This window comes from Dama dama, chromosome 9, assembly GCF_033118175.1.
Source record: "Dama dama isolate Ldn47 chromosome 9, ASM3311817v1, whole genome shotgun sequence".
In the NCBI taxonomy this organism is placed as follows: Eukaryota; Metazoa; Chordata; class Mammalia; order Artiodactyla; family Cervidae; genus Dama; species Dama dama.
The window spans coordinates 55896870-55912386 of NC_083689.1; the positions used below are offsets into that span (position 1 = coordinate 55896870).

A 15517-nucleotide genomic window follows, 5' to 3' on the forward strand; every position below is an offset into this window, starting at 1 on the left:
CTCTGTTGTCCCCTTCTCCTCCTGCCTTCAGTCATTCCCAGCATCAAGGTCTTTTCAAATGAGTCAGTTCTTTGCATTAGGTGGCCAAAGTATTGGAGTTTCAGCTTCAGCATCAGTCCTTCCAATGAATATTCAGGACTGATTTCCTTTAGGATGGACTGGTTGGATCTCCTTGCAGTCCAAGGGACTCTCAAGAGTCTTCTCCATCACCACAGTTCAAAAGCATCAATTCTTCGGCACTCAGCGTTCTTTATAGTCCAACTCTCACGTCCATACATGACTATTGGAAAAGCCATAGCTTTGACTAGATGGACCTTTGTTGGCAAAGTAATGTCTCTGCTTTTTAATATGCTGTTTAGGTTGGTCATAGCTTTTCTTCCAAGGAGTAAGCGTCTTTTAATTTCATGGCTGTAATCACCATCTGCAGTGATTTTGGAGCCCAAAAAAATAAAGTCTCTCACTGTTTCCATTGTTTCCCCATCTATTTGACATGAAGTGATGAGACTAGATGCCATGATCTTAGTTTTCTGAATGTTGAACTTTAAGCCAACTTTTTCACTCTCCTCTTTTACTTTCATCAAGAGGCTCTTTACTTCTTCACTTTCTGCCATAAAGGTGATATCATCTGTGTATCTGAGGTTATTGATATTTCTTCTGGCAGTCTTGATTTCAGCTTGTGCTTCAATCAGCCCAGCATTTCACATGTATTGTATTGTGAATACAATGTATTCACATTGTATTCTTCAGCTCTATGATTTCTCTTTGGTATTTTTATACATATATATATATATATATATACACACATACACACTTTTCTTTCTGAAATTCTCACTTTGTGCATTGGTCTCCTGACCTTTATGTTGTTTATACTCTGCTTATAAGTTAAATAAGCAGGGTACCAAGATACAGCCTTGACGTACTTCTTTCCTGATTTGGAATTCTCTTGTTTTTTTGATGATCCAACAATTGGCAATTTGATGTCTGGTTCCTCTGCCTTTTCTAAATCGAGCTTGAGCATCTAGAAGTTCTTGGTTCATGTGCTGTTGAAGCCTGGCTTGGAGAATTTTGAGCATTATTTTGCTAGCGTGTGAGATAAGTGCAATTGTTTGGTAGTTTGAACATTCTTTAGCATTGCCTTTCTTTGGGATTGGAATGAAAACTGAAAATGAACTTATGTTTAATGAAACGGAGATAAATAATTTATCTGCATAAATTTATCTCCATTTCATTACATATATGCACCCACTTAATAGTATGATAAGTCTTTTCAGCTATCTTCACTCTTTTTTATTCTTTTTCTTTTTTTGGTCTTTTGATAGAGTGATTTCCACTATCCTATCTTCAACTTTACTTATCTTTTCTTCTGCTTTAGCTAGTCTGTTGTTGAACCTCTCTATTGAACTTTTAAGTTGTTATTGTATTCTTCAGCTCTATGATTTCTCTTTGGTATTTTTATACATATATATATATACACACACACACACACACACATACACACACATACACACTTTTCTTTCTGAAATTCTCACTTTGTGCATTGGTCTCCTGACCTTTATGTTGTTGTTTAGCTGTTAAGTTGTGCCTGACTCTTGCAGACGCATGGACTGTGGCCAGCCATGCTCCTCTGTCCATGGGATTTCCCAGGCAAGAATACTGGAGTAGGTTGCCATTTCCTTCTCCAGGGGTCTTCCTGACCCAGGAATCAAACCCTTGTCCCCTGCATTGGCAGGCGGATTCTTTATCACTGAGCCACTAGAGAAGCCCTGACCTTTGTGACCATTTTATGACCGTTATTTAGAACTATCAGATAAATCACTTATCTCCATTTCATTAAGATTGTTTCTGGAGATTTATTTTATTGTTTGGAACATATTCCTTGTTTCTTTATTTTTCTTGACTCTCTGTTTTGGTTTCTACACCTCAGATAAAACAGCTGTCTCACTCAGCCTTGACAGACTGTACTTGTGTAGAAGATGAGCCCAGCCTGAGCTCTTAGTTGCCTCTCAAATCTTTGTGATTGTCCAAGCCAAACAACTATATATATGTTTCAAATTCTCTTCAATTATAGATTATTATAAAGTATGGTTATAGTTCCCTGTGCTATACAGTAGGTCTTGTTGTTTATCTATTGATATTTTATATTTAGTAGTGTGTATCTGTTAATCCCAAGGTCCTAATTTTTCCTCCTCCTCCTCCTTTCCCCTTTGGTAACCAAACATTTATTTTCTGTGTGAATCTATTTCTGTTTTGTAAATAAGTTTATTTGTGTCTTTTTTTAGATTCCACATGTAAGGGATATCATTTTATAATTGTTTTCCTCTGTCTTACTTCCCTTAGTATGATAATTTCTGGGTTTATCCATGTTGCTCCAAATGGCATCATTTCATTCTTTTTTTATGACTGAGTAATATTCCACTGTGTGTATATGTGTGTGTGTGTGTGTGTGTGTGTGTGTGTATACACACACATATACATACCACATCTTCTTTATTCATTCATCTGCTGATGGAAACTTAGATTGCTTCCATGTCTTGGCTGTTGAAAATAGTGTTGCTGTGGACATGGGGGTGTGTGTATTTTTTTGAATTAGGGTTTTCGTCTCTTCTGGATGCCCAGGAGTGGGATTGCTTGATTATGTGGTAGCTCTAGCTTTATTTTTTTTTAAGGAGTCTCCAAACTGTTTTCCATAGTCAAGTCACTGTCTTTGTTCTTAGTGGTTCCTAGTAGATGAGGATATGCCAAGATCTGTCAGTGTATGAAAGACTTGGGAAATGCCCATATGCTTGTTGACATTCCCAAAGTACTACTAATTGCTTCCCCTTTCAACTTCCCGCTGCAGTCTAATTGGAAGCCTGACAGTCAGACTGCAGCTGGGAAAATGAGGACTTTATATGTGCAGTCTGGCTTCTGTAAGGAAGAAACTGAGATCTGGGTGTTTTTGTTTACTTACTCTGTGCTGAGCCAGAGAGAATACTTTAGGCACACAAGCACTCCCATAGACTAGAGCCATCTTTTTTTCATGTGGTCCTCATGGACTCATGGATGCTGAGCCCCGTTAGTTGCCAGAACTAGGTAATTTGGGAGTTAGTCTCTTAGGTATCAGTTATAATAGTTGGGGTGCTAGATGTATGGACAAGTTCCTTCCAAGGAGAAACTGGTAACTTAGTTTTACTGTTGGAGTAAGCCATGGGTAGGCAGTGGAATATGTGCCCACCAGCTCTTTTTGGGTTTCCTTGTCAGTTCCTACCTGCAGACTGATTAGAAGCCAGACCCTCAGAAAGGAGCTGGAGAAGTTTGCAGTCAGATCGCTTCCAGTGAGAAACTGAGGAAGGGGCATTTCTGTTTGATCCCTCTGAGCTGAGCTGGGTGTTGGGGGAGTGGTAATTGCCAGAGAGTCCTTATGTACCCATTTAACAACTGTTTGTTTATTCGCTATAATTTTGTAGGATATTTGTGAATGCAAGCCCCTTTGGCTCTCAGAGCTTGGTGATTTGGGGACCATACTTCAACTGATAGCCTTAAAAGTTGGGGCACTAGATTTGTGATCCAGATTCTTCATTCCTTGGGTGAAACTTGGAGGTAGGAGTTCCCTCCCAATTGTAAGGTACTATGTCAGGGGTTGGGTTTATGGGGAGAGTGTCTCAGCCTTTCCTACCGATTTTAATGTGGGTATTTTCCCATTCACCAATGTGTAGGAGTTACTCAACCAGATTTTGGATTTCTCTCAGAGGGAATTGATCCACCCGTTCCTGTATATTCAGTGCACCCCTGGGAAGAGGGAAAGTCAGGAGCCTTTTATGCCACCCATTATGTGGGTATAGAGTTTTAGTCTGTGCGCAACAATGTGAATGATCTTTATGTCCCTGAATTGCACATTTAAAAACATTTAAAAAGACAAATTTTATGTATACTTTACTATGATAAAAATTTTTAAATCCACAATGAATAGAATGTCAAAATTGTTTTCACATTACTAATAGTGTCTTTTGATGAACAGAATAATTAGTTTTGTATTAATAACAGAACTGTTATTTTGTAGATGAGTATAACCCAAATTTTCCCCCTCTATGGTAGAATGGTTGTATCCTATATAAGAAATCTTTGCCTTCCCCCAAATCAAGAAGATTTTCTCCTTAGTTTTCTTGTAAAGTCTCCATTGTTTTATTTTTCACATTTAGATCTTCAGTCTGTCTGAAACTTACTGATGTGTGATTTGGAGTGTCAGTGTTCATTTTTTTCTATATGGATATCCAGTCAACTCAGATCCTTTTATTGAAAAGAGTATCTTTTCTCAGAGTAGTACAAACTCATGTGTGGGTCTGTTTCATTAGGCAGTCTATTTTTGCATGAATTAGCATAGCCAATGAATGCCTTCATTAATATGACTTCATAGTAAGTCTCAATATTCGGTAGTTTATGTCCTTCAATTTTATTCTGAATTCAAGATTGGCTATTTTATTTTACCTCCTTGTTTTTCCATACAAATTTCAGAATCAGCTGGTCAGTTTCCAGGAAAAGAAGAAACAACTATGCTGAGATACTTGCATTGTATCTATAGAAGAGTGTGTGGAGACTTGTCATAATTGAGTATTGAGCTTTCCTATCTGTGAACATATTGTATCTCTTCCTTTTTTAGGTCTTATTTTTCTCAGTAAAGTTTTATAGTTTTCAGTGCAGCAGTCATACAGATCTCTAATTATTTCCAAGTGTTTCATCCTTTTTGATCCTATTATAAATGGCATTATTTTCGTTTTCTTATTTACTTGTTGCTTGTAGAATGTGAAGTCAAGTGGGCCTTAGGAAAATCACTATGAACAAAGCTAGTGGAGGTGATGGAATTCCAGTTGAGCTATTTCAAATCCTCAAAGATGATGCTGTGAAAGTGCTGCACTCAGTTCAGTTCAGTCGCTCAGTCATGTCTGACTGTGCAACCCCATGAACTGCAGCACGCCAGGCCTCCCTGTCCATCACCAACTCCCAGAGTTTACCCAAACTCATGTCCATTGAGTCAGTGATGCCATCCAACCATCTCATACTCTGTCGTCCCCTTCTTCTCCTGCCCTCAATCTTTCCCAGCATCAGGGTCTTTTCCAGTGAGTCAGCTCTTTGCATCAGGTGGCCAAAGTATTGTAGTTTTCAGTTTCAACGTCAGTCCTTCCAATGAACACCCAGGACTGATCTTCTTTAGGATGGACTGGTTGGATCTCCTTGCAGTCCAAGGGACTCTCAAAAGTCTTCTCCAACACCACAGTTCAAAAGCATCAGTTCTTCAGTGCTCAGGTATCTTAATAGTCCAACTCTCACATCCATACATGGCTACTGGAAAAATCATAACCTTGACTAGACAGACCTTTGTTGGCAAAGTAACGTCTCTGCTTTTTGTTAGCAAATTTGGAAAACTCAGCAGTTTACTATCTCACACGCTAGTAAAGTAATGATCAAAATTCTCCAAGCCAGGCTTCAGCAATACGTGAATCGTGAACTTCCAGATGTTCAAGCTGGTTTTAGAAAAGGCAGAGGAACCAGAGATCAAATTGCCAACATCCACTGGATCATCGAAAAAGCAAGTAAGTTCCAGAAAAACATCTATTTCCGCTTTATTGACTACGCCAAAGCCTTTGCCTGTGTGGATCACAATAAACTGTGGAAAATTCTGAAAGAGATGGGAATACCAGACCACCTGACCTGCTTCTTGAGAAACCTGTATGCAGGTCAGGAAGCAACAGTTAGAATCAGACATGGAACAACAGACTGGTTCCAAATAGGAAAAGGAGTACGTCAAGGCTGTATCTTGTTACCCTGCTTATTTAACTTATATGCAGAGTACATTATGAGAAACGCTGGACTGGATGAAGCACAAGCTGGAATTGCTGGGAGAAATATCAATCACCTCAGATATGCAGATGACACCACCCTTATGGCAGAAAGTGAAGAAGAACTAAAGAGCCTCTTGATGAAAGTGAAAGAGGAGAGTGAAAAAGTTGGCTTAAAGCTCAACATTCAGAAAAGTAAGATCATGGCATCCAGTCCCATCACTTAATGGCAAATAGATGGGGCAACAGTGGAAACAGCGGCTGACTTTATTTTTGGGGGCTCCAAAATCACTGCAGATGGTGATTGCAGCCATGAAATTAAAAGACGCTTACTCCTTGGAAGGAAAGTTATGATCAACCTAGACAGCATATAAAAAAGCAGAGACATTGCTTTGCCAACAAAGGTCTGTCTAGTCAAGACTATGGTTTTTCCAGTAGTCATGTATGGATGTGAGAGTTGGACTATAAAGAATGCTGAGTGCCAAAGAATTGATGCTTTTGAACTGTGGTGTTGGAGAAGACTCTTGAGAGTCCCTTGGACTGCAAGGAGATCCAACCAGTCCATCCTAAAGAAGATCAGTCCTGGGTGTTCATTGGAAGGACTGATGTTGAAGCTGAAATTCCAATACTTTGGCCACCTGATGCAAAAAACTGACTCATTTGAAAAGACCCTGATGCTGGGAAAGACTGAAGGCGGGAGGAGAGGGGTCGACAGAGGAGGAGATGGTTGGATGGCATCACCGACTCAGTGGACATGGGTTTGGGTGGACTCCGGGAGTTGGTGATGGACAGGGAGACCTGGCGTGTTGTGGTTCATGGGGTCTCAAAGAGTCAGACATGACTGAGTGACTGAACTGAACTGAACTGTATATAGAAAAAAAGGGTTTTGGTATCAATCATAAAGCAGTGACCTTATCAGATTTGCTTTTTAAACCTAGTAGATTCTTCCATAGTATTCAAATGTATAATCATGTCATCTCCAAATAAGGACAGTTTTATTCTTTCTAATCCTTAGCCCACCCCCCTTTTTTTTGTATTTGCCATCTTATTGTTATTATTATTCTGAGAAGGCCCTCTGATAAAATGTCAAAATTAGGTTTCTTGGTCTTATTCAAGCTCTCAAGTATACAGAGATTTCAATATTTGGCTAATATTTCAGGTAGCCTTTGCTGGACGAACCTCCCCTCCCCCCCCACACAGAGTGGCTTAATATAATAATGATTTATTCTTTCTCACCATTCTGTGAACTGCTTGGGTAGTTCCACTGCTGGATTCATGTTAGTTCACTCATGTTCTTGCTTGACTATTTGCATCTAGGCTGCAAGATCCAAGTTGGCCTTACTCATATGTCTTGTAGTTGATGAGGGCTGCTGGCTTGGGCATCTCCTGTGTCCTCCTGTGGAGGCTTTACATCCTCCAATTGGTAAGACTGTTTTCTTTAAAGATGTCCTGAGAGCAGTGTTCCAAGAGGCAGCTTGTTGGGAATTCCATGAGAGTCCAGTGGTTAGGACTTGGCGTTTTCACTGCCTGCACCCTGGGTTTGATCCCTGGTTGGGGAAATAAGATCCTGCAAGCCGTGCAATGTGGCAGACAGAACAAAACAAAAAAGCAAGAGGCAGCTTGTCTTTTTAACAAACCATGGTTGACAGTTGCAATTAAGGCGGCTAGAAGGAGGGAGAAAGCAAAATTAAAGACCTGAAAGTTCTATAGCTAATTAGCTTATAATAAATAATCTAATGCAAGAATCCTTAGAAAAAATGAAATGTCTGAGGGCTTTGGAAATAATCCCAGATATGAAGAAGTGGATAGAAATGTAGGAAATAGGCAAAGTGAAACTATCATCTGGAATTAGGGATGATAGGAACTTCTAGCCTCTCAGCTTTTGAAAATGATTTCTCTTGTAGTGAAGACTAAAAATACAAACCTGCCTCAGGCGAACCCCTGACAGAGTGAACAGTGGGACATCCTGGTACCACTTCAGTTTTTTCACAAAGTTGGATGTAAAATAAAAAATTAAAAAGAAAACCTTTGAGCAGGTTAGTATAAAATAGTTTCAAAAGGAGCTTTTGAATTGGTATGACTCCAGTGATTCCCAAGGAGGCATGTGTCCATCTTACTTCTCCCTGGGTATTGTGCTGCTGTAATGTCAGGTTTCTAAGCAAAATATTACATTCAAAAAGTTTTAAGGGGAAAAAGGATATTTATTAGTAAGTTGCCATTGCTTAGTGAAGAATCCAGGGAGGGTATTTTATAAATATCTAATAAACCATTTTGATTATGCCTGGAAAATTGCATCTTTAAAAATTAAAGTATGTGTACCTTATGGTACATGGATTTAGTTGTTCCAAGGACCAGGAATCAAACCCATGTCTCCTGCATTGGCCCGCAGATTCTTATATGCTGTGCCACCAGGCAAGTCCAGTACCTAACATTTTGAGAGTCTGTTTGCCTGTGTTGTTTGGGAGACTCACCACAAACTAATAAATAGGCTGGAACAAGTTATCTGAACCACGGCCATTCACAGAGACACAAGGTAGTTCGTCCCCATTACTGGCAGTTCCATTGTGGACTAGACATATTTTTTAGATGGGAAACCAGGTCTGAATGGAAGGCTTATGAGAAAAAAGGATTGGTTTGCTGGAGTGGTTGGAGTTCAACCTTGAATACAGTAACATATTTGGGTAAAGCGGTTCCCACGAGCCACAGAACCAAGAAGGTACAGAGAGGCCATGTAGTTGAGACAAGGAGGAGAAAACTTCAGAATGGAGGAGGGAATCAGGACTTTGTTTTAAAGAGTTGTACCTTAGGAGATTGACAAGGGCATAAGATGGAGAGGTAAGTGCTCAAGCTCATCAGGTTCACCACTACCACAGTTTTGTGGCCCTACGCCCTTCACTTACTCTCTTTGGGCCTTAGTTTCCTTATTTATAAAAAGAAAAAGAGTTATATAAAGAGTTTATATAAAGAGTTTGGTGATTAGACTGTGTCTAGATTTCAAGCGCTAAAACTGTCTATGAGGACATAAATGTTCTTTATTTATGTTTGCTTGTTTGTTGTGTGATGCTATTGATAAAGTCATCAACTGGTCTGAGACTTATAAATGGAAACAAAGTTTATTTTGTTTCTACTTCCAACTAGAGGCAGTGGCCAGGCACAGCAGAAAACCCAGTGTTTTTCAGAAAAATTCTTGAAGAGGGGGCAAGAATCAGAGACTGCTCAAGAGTCACTCCTTTTGGAAGATTTTTCTCTTATTCTTTCAATAATTTTGTGTTATGAAAGTGCAGGATGATTTTGCTAAAGGAAGCTATAAAAGCTCTGATATCCAAAGAGTTAAGCAAATCCCACAGAAATCTTCTAATTTTCCTTACTTGTGAACAATAAGATGGGTCCTGTAAATGATCATACTGAGTATAAACATAGAAAAGCCTTGAAGTTGGCAGTGGATTATTTGACCAGACTCTCCAACTTTAAAGAAACCATTTCTGTCTCCTGGGACATGCTCCCTAACTCCCACCCCTGTCCAGCCCCACAAACACATACACCTCCCCATTACCCATCTGCCTCAGGGTGGGCAGGTGTGTAGAGCAGGGCAAGAGCTGCAGGAACAGCTGTCGTCACCCAAGGAGAGTGAAGAGGCCAAGAACAGACCCTTTTGACAAAAAGGGAAAAGACGGGACCAAAAGAGATGTCGAAAGATGGTTACGGCTGTTGGCCAGACCTATGTCACTGTCCTTTGCTCTCAGAGGAGACAGCCCATGGCTCATTCACATGTCCTATGTCTGTTCTACAAATCACCAGTTTTCGATGCTTTGTGTCTAGAATGTCAACATTTCCAGGATATATTAGTGTTCCAGCTTGTCTAGCAATCTCTCCTCATGCACCATTAATTCCTAAGTAGGTAAGATAAAATATCTGGCCTTGTTGTGCCTGCCACCTTTCCCATCCCTTCTGATCCATTCAGATTGATGAAGATATCCATTAAACCTTTTGGAAGGGATCCAAGAGGCTGGACAGCAGTGTCACAGCCTTGGTGATTTGCTCTAGGCCCAAGAAAATCAGTGAGTGTTAGAATTCATCTCCTGGCTTCTTGATCTCTTATTTTCACTGGGAAAGATAATGGGCTGTGTAGCTTTTTTCTTATGGGGGGCCAAGAAAGGAAGGGCTTCTGGTTCTTATGGGCAAGAAAGAATGCCTGAGATTCAGATGAGACCTAGAGTTTTGGATTCTGCCCTTGGGCTTCGTGTAAACACTTGGGACCTTTTCCCTCAGTCTTGCTAAATTCTCACCAGTGATGAGATGGAGTTGGATGCTTTGCCCCGAAAGAGTCTAGTAGTTTCCTCCTGTGTCTACGATCCCAGAGACAGACTCAAACACAGAGAAATACTGGTTTGGTTGAGTGAATGTTTTTATATTTCATTTTACCAGTTCAGAAAATAAATGGACATGGTTTCAGTTTGAACTATATTCCAAGGCTTTATTGATGTATTTAAAATCTTAGTTTTTGCCTTTGAAAGAAAAAAAAAAAAAAAAAAAGGAATGCTTGGGTTCAGTTCAAAATTCACAGAATATCCAGCTTCTTGGTACACGGTATGGCTCAAATCCCTATTTATTCTCAGCTGTTTACTTCAAAGAGAAGTTTCTCAGCTGTTTACTTCAAAGAGAAGTGGGGTGACAGCATCCCTTTACAAGAAAGGCCTATGAGAAATTGGTTATTATTTATTATTCCTCCTCTATTTCTCTCTGGATAAAGAGAAATATTCCTAAATTTGGTAAAGTCTAGGTAGATGATCTCTTTGTCACGTCCTTCCTGTTTTATTCATGATCTGGCACAACTCTTGTGGTCATATGGGTTTTCTTTTCTTTTCTTTTCTTTTTTTTATCAGGCGAAGTGTTACTGTTTCTTTTTCTTCTCAAGTGTTCAGGATGGAACCTCTGTAGTAACTCCTGAGGCTCTTGCCCTCAATAGAAGAACAGTGAGGAGGTTAATGAGGTGTTGGAAGATGGCAAAACCAGCTCCAGTGTTACGCTTTCCAACTTTTAAATTAGGAACCCTGATGAATGGCTTGCTTGTAAAGTATTCTTTCCCTGGGTGACACCCCTGCCCAGCCAGGAGAGGTGAGGAAGAGCATGATGAGATCCAGCAGGCCAGCTCCTCTTTGCTTTTTCCCATCTGCCTGACTCCCACCCAGCGCCTTTAACTGTCATAAATAATGCCCCAGGGGTTTTCAGAGGCTTCCAAAGGCCAAGGCTGCCAGTGCAGCGTGAATTGCCACGGAAACATGAGCTAGCTGGGAGCTTTCTCTTTCCGTTTTTCTCCTGCAGACCATTGGTTTGGATCCAGAGTTTCCCACAGCTTTTTGGTGTGTTTATTAGATGGAACCTTAGATGTGGGCTCTGGTGGGACTGGCTCCTTCCAGGTACTCATAGTCATGGAACTAGAAATGTTTTTCAGGGGGAGTGGTGGTGGAGGCTATCACTGTTAAACAGCCTGGGAAGCTCCACTGTGAGAACACGAATTTGTCGAGTTTGTACCTCGGAGGAAGCACTCTGAGCATTCCCATCATGTCGTGACAGATGTGTAATCTGATCATTTCCAAGACCCTGTGGCTGGCAGCAATGGGACACAGCCACATTTCTTTTCCCAAGTGAATCAAATTTCATCCAGGAAAGATATCAAGGCTAGAAAGACAGATGGGGTGATTATATGTGGATGGATGTGATGCAGGGAAAAGAATTCCTTCTAGGAATAGCAGCATGGACCCTTCATTATAATTTTACAAAGCATGTTTTCCAGTCTGTGATCTTTGGATATTTTAAGAGGTAGAGAAATGCACAGAAAATACAGGGAGGCACGAGCAAGGAAGCAGCGATCGGTGGTTACGAGAACCGGATAGCAGTGAGTGCTATTTCTCCTTGTACCCCACAGTTTTTTTTTAAACTTAGCTTGAAAAAAATTTATGAAGAGTAGTTCTGGATTTTAATATGTGCTTAGATGTATATGGCTATCACCACAGTCAGGGTACGCCCCTAAAACCTCTGTGCTATCTCTTTATAAGCATATGCTTCCTTTCATCCCCAGCTCCTGGCAACCACTGGTCTGATCGCTAGCCCTCGAGTTTTTCTTTTTGAGAATGTCATTAAATGGACACTACCGTGTGTCATCTTCAGAAACTGCCTTCTTTACTCAGCATAAAGCCCTTGGGATTCATCCCAGTTGTTGTGTGTGTATGTAAGTAGTTCCATTTTATTACAGCTTTGGGATATACAACACCTGTGAAGGACATTTGGGTTATTTTCAGTGATTTGAGTCTCTCATTTTTTAAAAGTGTGGTAATATACATTTACCACAAGACTTGCCACTTTAACCATATTTAAGTGTACAGTTTTATGGTATTAATTATATTCACTGTGTTGTGCAACCATCACTACTGTTTGTTCCATAACATTTTCATCACTTCACACAGAAACTCTTTAGCCATTAAGCAATAATTCTCCATTCCCTCCAACCTCTACTAGCCTCTTGCCTACTTTCTGTCTCTGTAAATTTGCCTATTTTGGCTATCACAAGTAAGTAGAACCATACAATAACTGTCCTTTTGTGTCTGGCTTATTTCATTTAGTATAACGTTTTCAAGATTGATTTCTGTTGTGGCCTATATCAGCACTTCATTCCTTTTTGTGGCTGAATAGTATTCCCTTGTATGTATATACCACATTTTGTTTATCCATTCATCTGTTGATGGGCACTTGGCTGGCTTCTACCTCTCGGCTATTGTGAATAGTACAGCTGTGAACTTGGGTGTACAAGTATCTGTTTGAGTCTTTGCTTTCAGTTCTTTAGTCACTCCCACTTTTTAGTTTAAATTGGTGGGGTGGGAGGTGTTTGGTCTGAATCTAGTCATTGTTCTTTGTACTTAAAGGATTTGAGGAATTCCAGCAATTTTTTATCCATCGGTCTCCTCAGGATCCTGGGAGGAGGAGGAGGCAGTCACAATTTGGGTACAGGGAAAGTGGACTCCAGGTAACAGGCTGGAGCCCGTCAGTGGAGCCAGCCTCTGTGTGCAGCTTTCTCAGGCCATGGTGTAATGTTTTGCTTGGGTCAGAGTTCAGTTCAGTTCAGTTGCTCAGTCGTGTCTGACTCTTTGTGACCCCATGGACTGCAGCACTCCAGGCTTCCCTGTCCGTCATCAACTCCCAGAGCTTACTCAAACTCATGTCCATTGAGTCGGTGATGACATCCAACCATCTCATCCTCTGTCATCCCCGTCTCCTCCTGCCTTCAATCTTTCCCAGCATCAGGGTCTTTTCCAGTGAGTCAGTTCTTCACATCAGGTGGCCAAAGTTATTGGAGTTTCAGCTTCAACATTAGTCCTTCCAATGAATATTCAGGACTGATTTCCTTTAGGATTGACTGGGTGAATCTCCTTGCAGTCCAAGAGACTCAAGAGTCTTCTCCAACACCACAGTTCAAAAGCATCAATTCTTCAGCACTCAGGTTTCTTTATAGTCCAACTGTCACATCCATACACGACTATTGGAAGAGCCATAGCCTTGACTAGATGGACCTTTGTTGGCAAAGTAATGTCTCTGTTTTTAATATGCTATCTAGGTAGATCATAGCTTTTCTTCCAAGGAGCAAGCGTCTTTTAATTTCATGGCTGCAATCACCAACTGCGGTGATTTTGGAGGCCCCCCCCCCCAAATAAAGTCTGTCTCTGTCTCCTTTATTTCCCCATCTATTTGCCATGAAGTGATGGGACCAGATGCTATGATCTTAGTTTTCTGAATGTTGAGTTTTAAGCCAAATTTCTCACTCTCCTCTTTCACTTTCATCAAGAGGCTCTTTAGTTCTTCTTTGCTTTCTGCCGTAAGCGTGGTGTCATCTGCATATCTGAAGTTATTGATATTTCTCCTGGCAATCTTGATTCCAGTTTGTGCTTCATGCAGTTCAGTATTTCTCGTGATGTACTCTTGCATATAAGTTAAATAAGCAGGGTGACAATATACAGCCTTGGCTTATTCCTTTCCTGATTTGTAACCAGTCTGTTGTTCCATGTACAGTTCTAACTGTTGATTTTTGACCTGCATACAGATTTCTCAGGAGGCAGGTCAGGTGGTCTGGTATTCCCATCTCTTTAAGAATTTTCCACAGTTTGTTGTGATCCACACAGTCAAAGACTTTGGCATAGTCAATAAAGTAGAAATAGATGTTTTTCTGGAACTCTCTTGCTTTTTCAGTGATCCAGTGGATGTTGACAATTTGATCTCTGGTTCCTCTGCCTTTTCTAAATCCAACTTGAACATCTGAAAATTCACGGTTCATGTACTATTGAAGCCTGACTTGGAGAATTTTGAGCATTACTTTGCTGGCGTGTGAGATGAATGCAATTGTGCCATAGTTTGAGCTTTCTTTGGCATTGCCTTTCTTTGGGATTGGAATGAAAACTGACCTTTTCAAGTCCTGTGGCCACTGCTGAGTTTTCCAAATTTGCTGGCATATTGAGTTCAGCACTTTCACAACATCATCTTTTAGGATTTGAAATAGCTCAACTGGAATTCCATCACCTCCACTAGTTTTCTTCATAGTGATGCTTCCTAAGGCCCACTTGACTTCACACTTGAAAATGTCTGGCTCTAGGTGAGTGAGCACACCATTGTGATTATCCGGGTTATGAAGATCTTTTTTTTTTTTTTTTTTTTCTTTCAGTTCTTCTGTGTATTCTGGCCACCTCTTCTTAATATCTTCTGCCTCTGTTAGGTCCATACCATTTCTGTCCTTTATTGAGCCCATCTTTGTATGAAATGTTCCCTTTCTTTTAAGGGATTCTTGCCCTCAGTAGTAGATATAATGGTCATCCGAGTTAAATTCACCCACTCCAGTCCATTTAAGTTCACTGATTCCTAAAATGTCGATGTTCACTCTTGCCATCTTCTGTCTGACCACTTCCAATTTGCCTTGGTTCATGGACCTAACATTCCAGGTTCCTATGCAATATTGCTCTTTATAGCATCAGACTTTATTTCCATCACTAATCACATCCATAGCTGGGTGTTATTTTTGCTTTGGCTCTGTCTCTTCATTCTTTTTGGAGTTATTTCTCCATTGAAAATAAAATGGGTCAGAGTGGTCTTTGTTAAATATTTCGTGAGATCTACTTTGCGTGGTCTTTGCTATATTTCACCAGTGTTTGCCATGCCATTAGGCGAGCACTTAAAGATAGGGGCAGAAAATGCCAAGTGAGAAATAGCTTTCTCCTTAAGAATAATCTGCTTTTTATTTGTAAAATATATCTGGACCTACCTAGACTCAGATAACTCAGCAAATTCCTTCCTCATTTAGAATAATTGGCAGTAGGGCAAGCCTGAACTGTAAGTATGGGGAATAGATAGATTTTGATTACCTTCAAGGATGTACCTTTGAGACCAAGAGCTTAATAGACTTTCCTTAATTAAGAGATAGCTATAATTTACTTTTTTTTTTTTTTTTTAAAAATATGGAACGCTTCACGAATTTGCGTGTCATCCTTGTGCAGGGGCCATGCTAATCTTCTCTGTATCGTTCCAATTTTAGTATATGTGCTGCCGAAGCGAGCACTATAATTTACTTTTAAGTAGCTTCATTTGTGTATGATAGGAGCTAAAGTCATTTTTTTTAAATGGGTGTTTTTGTTTTTTTGTTTTTTCATTAGTTGGAGGCTAATTAC

General features: G+C 40.2%; 1 protein-coding gene and 1 non-coding gene across 4 annotated transcripts in view; one reads left to right on the top strand and one right to left on the bottom strand.

The window, feature by feature from the left end:
* Positions 1–15517, top strand: part of LOC133062507 (uncharacterized) — a 267806-nt gene that overhangs the window by 228713 nt on the left and 23576 nt on the right. The gene's annotated exons all lie outside the window — the stretch shown is intronic.
* On the bottom strand, positions 15302–15408 carry LOC133063070 (U6 spliceosomal RNA). The gene has a single exon (XR_009694361.1). It is a non-coding gene; the product is annotated as a U6 spliceosomal RNA (small nuclear RNA).